Source organism: Helianthus annuus, chromosome 15, assembly GCF_002127325.2.
Source record: "Helianthus annuus cultivar XRQ/B chromosome 15, HanXRQr2.0-SUNRISE, whole genome shotgun sequence".
In the NCBI taxonomy this organism is placed as follows: domain Eukaryota; kingdom Viridiplantae; phylum Streptophyta; class Magnoliopsida; order Asterales; family Asteraceae; genus Helianthus; species Helianthus annuus.
The window spans coordinates 139,758,983-139,765,929 of record NC_035447.2 but is presented as its reverse complement, the minus strand read 5'-3'; positions in this window follow the sequence as shown (position 1 = coordinate 139,765,929).

Sequence of the window (6,947 nt, the reverse complement as noted above, 5' to 3'; positions counted from 1 at the left end):
TCTGTATAAACAGTAAACTTACTTCCATACAGATAGTGTCTCCATATCTTAAGGGCGAAAACTATAGCTCCTAACTCTAAATCATGAATCGTATAGTTTTCTTCGTGCTTTTTCAATTGTCTGGAAGCATATGCAATTACCTTCTTGCGTTGCATCAACACACATCCGTATCCTAATTTTGAAGCATCACAGTATACCTCAAAATCTTCTGTTCCTTCTGGTAAGGCTAAGATTGGAGCATTAGTTAATTTCTGCTTTAGAATTCTGAAGGCTTCTTCTTGTTTATGTCCCCACTCAAACTTAGTGGCTTTACAGGTTAGCTTAGTTAATGGTACAACTATTTTGGAAAAATCCTTAATAAACCGTCTATAATAACCGGCTAAACCTATAAAACTTCTAATTTCCATTGCAGTTGACGGAACCTTCCAATTGGTAATTGCTTCTATCTTAGCAGGATCTACGTGAATACCTTCATGATTCACCATGTGTCCTAAGAATTGCACTTCTTGTAGCCAAAATTCACACTTTGAGAATTTAGCGTACAACTTTTCTTTTCTTAACAAAGTTAAGAGTGCATGCAAGTGCTGACAATGTTCGACCTGACTTTTTGAATAAATAAGTATATCGTCTATGAAAACAATTACAAATTTATCCAAGTATGGTTTACAGATCCTGTTCATCATGTCCATAAATGCTGCGGGTGCATTAGTTAATCCAAAGGGCATGACTGTAAACTCATAATGTCCATACCTAGTCCTAAATGCAGTTTTAGGTATGTCTACTTCTTGAACCTTTAATTGATGATATCCGGAGCGCAAGTCTATCTTAGAAAAATATTTAGCGCCTTGTAATTGATCGAAAAGATCATCAATCCTAGGTAATGGGTATCGATTCTTAATTGTAACCTTATTCAATTCTCTATAATCGATACACATTCTCATCGATCCATCTTTCTTTTTCACAAACAACACCGGTGCACCCCAAGGGGATGAACTAGGTTGTATAAATCCTTTGCTTAGTAATTCATCTAATTGCTTTTTCAATTCTAACATTTCGGTAGGAGCTAATCGATAGGGTGCCTTGGCTATCGGTGTAGTTCCTGGAATTAGATGAATCCTAAATTCTACCTCTCTATCTGGTGGTAACCCAGGTAAATCTTCTGGAAATACATCTGGGTATTCTGAGACTACAGGGATTTCCTTAAGTTCTTTTTCTTTAGTACAAATGATTACTGAAATCATATATACTATTCCCTGCTTCCGTTCATAATTAGCAACTTTCATTACTGATATGAACTTCAGTGGCTTTCGAGGTTTATCTCCTGAAATCTTAATTATCTCTCCAGTAGGTGCTTGAATTTCTATAGAGTTTCTATCACAAATGATTTGAGCATGGTTGGTTATTAACCAATCCATTCCTAACACAACGTCAAACTCAGCTAATTTTATAGGAAATAAGTTTGCAACAAATTTATGACCTGAGAGTTCTACTTCTACTTTTTGTAAAATCTGATTGACTTTTACCGAATTCCCATCCGCAGTTTCGACTGTAAAGATCTGCCTAACAGTAGTTAAGGGTAACTTAAGAGCTTGACAGAATGAAGTATTTATAAAACTTTGGTTTGCACCAGAGTCAAATAATACTTTTGCATAAACGTTGTGAACTAGAAACGTACCGGCGATCACATCCGGAATGAGTTCTGCTTCTTGAGTAGTTAGCTGGAATGCTCTAGCATTCTTCTTAGTAGCTCCTTCAGCTGCCTTGGGTTTGTTGTCTACTGGGTGAACTAATTTAGGACATTCTGGTTTGATATGTCCAGCTTCCCCAGAATTGTAACAAATTATGGATTTCTTTCTGCAGTTTTCTTCCCGATGTCCTGTTGTTTTGCAAAAATTGCAAAGTTTGTTACATTTTCCAAAATGTTTCTTTTTGCAAATTTTGCAGAATGGCACAGTTGAAGATTGTCCTGTTCCTCTCTTTTTGAAATTACTACTATTACCCACCCTAAATCCTTGGGTAATTTTCTGAGCTAATTCCTTCTTCCTATCTTCATCTCTTGTGCGTATCAGTTCATCAGTTAAGGTGTTAGCTAATTCTACTGCATCGTCAATAGTGCGAGGTCTCGCAGCCTTAACGATATTTCGAATTTCGCTAATTAATCCCCAAATATAGCGAGAAATGAGTATCGGTTCTGGCGAAGCCAGGTTAGGTACCACTCTAGTATATTCAAAGAATGTCGAAGTATAACCACGACAATCCACACCTATCATCCGATGAGTTAGGAACTTATTTGCCATTTGTTCCTTTTCATACTCAGGACAGAATTTTCTTTCTACCAGACTCTTGAATTCTTCCCAAGTCATAGCATAAGCCCTATTTCTTCCTTTAGCTTGTAACACAGTGTTCCACCATTCCAGTGCTCCTTCTTTAAACAGATTCGATGCGTACATGACCTGATCATCTTTGGCACACTTGCTATTGCAATCACTGCTTCGGTTTTCTCTAACCAACGCAGCGATGCAGTTGCCCCTTCATTGCCTGCAAATTCAGTGGGTTTACAAGCAAGGAATTCTTTAAAAGTGCAACTAGGTGTTGTAGCTTTCTGTTTCTTAGGGAGCGGCGTGTGCTGGGATTCATTATCATGATTAACATGATTATGGCCACCGTTTATACTATTACTGAAGTTATCTTCAGTAGTACGTTTACTAGGAATGATATGTTGCGGTTCGATTGGACTTTTTACAGCAGCAACAAATGCTGGAATAGCATTGGCTATCCCTTGAGCAACAATATTTTCAATATCTTGTCTAGTCATATATTGATCCCCTGGATGTTGCTCTGACTGATTAGCTTCATTTACCGGTTCATTACCATTATTAGCCATCTGATAATATATATTAATTAGTATCTTAATAAATAGCAATTTATACACAAACAATCAGAAAATTCATAATGCATGTAAAGTCAAAACTATCAATTTATATTAGTTATAGTATGCATCAATACACACCAATATTTTACAATGTTTTATTTGTTATGTTACAGACTGATTTTGCTAATTACTTTTACTATTACATAACTATAGTTTTACCATCTTCCTATCCCTCGTCACTTGTCATCCTAAAAACGAAGTTCCCTTTCGTCATACTTCCAAGCAATCTGTCCCCCTATTTCCCTGATTCTATTCCCTGCATCCATCAATTCTTCACCAAAATGGCGAAGTTCAGCCATGTTCTCAGTGCTCATTGGTGGATTAGGTAGGGGTTCTGGATCGAATTGCGGAAAGAAGGAATAAGGGTTGTTGACAATATTTTGAAATTGCCAATCATTCGTCCACCATTCTTCCATTTCTACAGGTTGAGCGTGGACTATTGGGTCTGGGATTGCTGGTGCAAAATTCATAGGGAATGGATTTTCACTAGGATAGGTAAAAACATTCGTATTGACAGGCTGAATAGTTTCACAGTTTGCCAATAGAAAATCTATTTTATCCTGAAAAGTTATTCCCTGGTTTTGGTTTTGATTGGAGCTCTATCCGATTTCTATCTGAGTTGGTCTAGAACCTTGTCCTACTTCCATTTCTATTTCCTTAGAATATTCCTCAAACTGTATTTCCATTTGCTTAGAATCTTTCCTAACTTCAGTTTCCATCTCTTGCTGTTTAGAACTCTCCTTGATTACAATTTCTTTTCCTTTTTCTAAAGGGTTGTTTATTTTAGGAAGTTTCGGAACTGGCTTTTTCCTACGAATACGACTACCCCATACATAATTCTTCTTTTTCTTTCGTTTTGGCTTTGTCAAAGGTGGAGCATGGAATTCTACAGGTTGGTCCACATCAGCTAAGTATCCAGTAAACTCTTGGGAAACTTCTATATTCACCGGGTAAAGATTGAGGTTCTGAAAAGCTTCAGATATCTCGCTCATGCTGTGTAGCATATATGCAAAATCCACAGAAATGCTAAGTTAAAACTTTGGAACAAAGTTTAACAAATAAACATCAAAGTTTTATTGCACACTATTTGTACAAAATACAAGAAAGAACACACACTCAGCTTTATTTATCTACTTACTGAGAAGTACTAGTACTAGATTTAGAGTACTTTAAAGATTTGCATTTTCCGCTACAGTAGCTAGCATATACAAATTTGTCCATTTTTCATCTAACTTATCTTCCCACGGTGATTTATTAATTATCTCCTGGGTTTCCTTTTTAATCTTCTTTTCTCGGATTTGCTCCTTACTTTTCTTAATAATCATACTCCTTTTTCTAGGAGAAAGTGGGTTTTCATACTGTGCTTTACGCACAAATATTCCTTCTTCAGGAATTGTAGGGAGCTTTGAAAATTTAGTTTTGGATGAACTTCCCTCTTCGTAAACTGACCTATCTAATTTAAGATAGATATCTTGTAACTTTTGCTTACCCATACTGTAATTAACAAATAATCAGTTTAAATAAAACATATAATCACAGAATAGTAACCAGGAAAATTTAAGTATCGTTTAAATACTTAATTAGCTTAACTCAGTGGCTCTGATACCACCTTATTTCTGTCACGGCCCCGACCCGGTTTGACCCGTTTCAGGAGCCGCGGGACAGAAATCCCGTGATATTTATTTATGTGATTTTAGCAGCGGAAATTTTAACATCAGGATCGTTGTAAAGCTAAAACTTTTCCCGATTATTTTATTTCACAATTCGGGATAAACCCCGATAATTTACAATACATAAGTTTTAGTGATAAATCCTTATTTCAAAACATATTTCTTTATTTTATACTGAGCCACTATTTTAAGCTTGAAATGCTCCTCAGCACTTTTCCTGATTTACAGTAGATCACCTGAAACATGTTTGAAAAAGGTTTTGTCAACGGGGAAATACTGAGTGAATCATTCTATTTACTGAAAACGACACATTTGTTATAATTTACAGTATCAAGAGTTTTTACATATGTTTATTATCAACCAACTTTCAAGAATAGGTATTTGTCACAGGCCAGCTCTGTTACTGTGGTCATATCACCATTGGCTGTCCCAATGAGTGATGTATATCACTTTAGGCTCGCCCACCTAATGTGAAGGAAACAATAATAATAATATTGTGCACAATACCCCACATACCGGCTGTAATTTGGTGATTACATAAACTTAATCACTGTAATTATAACTTTTGGAAAATGATTTGGAGTATTGTAAAACAGTTGATAAAAAGAGAATGACTCACATTGCAGATTTAGTATGGATAGAATATGATTTTAGCCCTGTTAACCTAATTTCAACAATAATGCACACAAAACAGGGTTAGTGATCAATACAGCAGTTACGATAACTCACGAGATCAAATTCTCACAATGAACGACAAAGTGCGATACTTAAACTCATTCATCGAATTAACGACGAACGACAAAGTATAACCCTAATGTGGGCGGCACTTAAACATTCTTTGGATATATTGATCTCGGAAAATGAATCGTAATAGCGATCAAGTAATTACCCTGTTCCGCGGCAGCGATTCGAGTGTGGTGTGTGTTTATTTTGTAGTATACTGACTCTAATTCGACGTACAGACAGCAATTGAACGTCGCTTTCATTCCAAAATTCAAGTCCCAATGTCGGCTATTTATAGCCAGAAAATAGCAACTCTTACGGACCGTATGACTTAACCCTTACGGTCCGTAAAGGATGTGGTTAGGCTTACGGTCCGTATGGACCTACCCTTACGGTCCGTAAAGGGTGCAGTCTACTTCCCTAGCCTAGCTGATTTCGGGACTAGCTTAGCTGAATCATCAAACTTTCGTTTTTCAATTGTGACAACGAAAATTAAAGATAATTATCAAATAGGGTTTAACCCCCTGAGTTTTAGGGGCCCTGATCCTGATTCCGATTGTTCCGGAAATTTTAGGGTTAGTGCGGAATTACTTGGGTGTCTCAATTAGGGTTTCCTTATTGACTAAGTATCACTCTAATTATTAATTTTAATGAGAGTTGTTACAGCCTGCGGAGAGCAGCTCTTCCACCTGCTCAAGTATCGCCTGGTTTTTTGCGGATCCAAGGTGGCGTTGGCCTTGGATCACCAACTTAATACCTTGCAAGGTATTCAAGAAATGTTGCGCGATTTCGCGTGAGACCCAAGTCATGTCTGCGGGTGTCCACGCAAAAATATCTTGGTTCCTGAAGAGAAGTTGTTTCAGGTGCGCTCTCGTGCTAGGGGACAAGGCGTGGCCCAACGTGACCTTTTGTTCTGGGTATCTTGCGTTGAGGACCCATTTTTCTGGTTGGTTGTTGGGGGTCGGCCTTGCTATCTTGGTCAGACGCAGTTCGTCCGACGTCATGACTTCCCTGCGTGCATAAATTATCGCGACCCCTATTTCGGTTGGGAAACCGACTGCAGAATGGGGTATGGGCGTAATCATGTTGAAGTCACCTTGAGATTCTCTCCCTAGGAGCACGTTATATTTGGAAGTATGAGGTAAAACCATGAAGTTTACCTATTCTGTTCGTGTGTGCCTTCCGCTGGTAAGGCGCACAGGAAAAGTAATTTGGCCTAGGGGAAAGACAGTTTCCCCTGCGAACCCGGCCAACGGGTAATCCACTGCTTGCAACCGATCTTTGTCTTCCTGATCCAACTGGTTGAAGCACTGCTCGTATATGATATCAGAAGTACTGCCCGGGTCGATGAATAATCGCTCGGTGCAGTAATGAGCTAGTTGGCCTGTAATAACGAAGGCGCGCCTGTCGCGCGGACCGACTCGGACTTTTGGGAAAACGACTTACTCGTCTTTCCAGTCATTGTCCGGTCTTCTCGCCGTTTTGCGCGGCCTTCCTTTGCCTCCGTTGATCATATGGGTTGAGGCCACATACATGGTCCTCTTCCCTAAGGAGGTGCCTTCGCCGTGGGGGGTAATACGCTTGGTGGGTTTTTGCCCACCGGGCAACAGATGTTGCAGCTT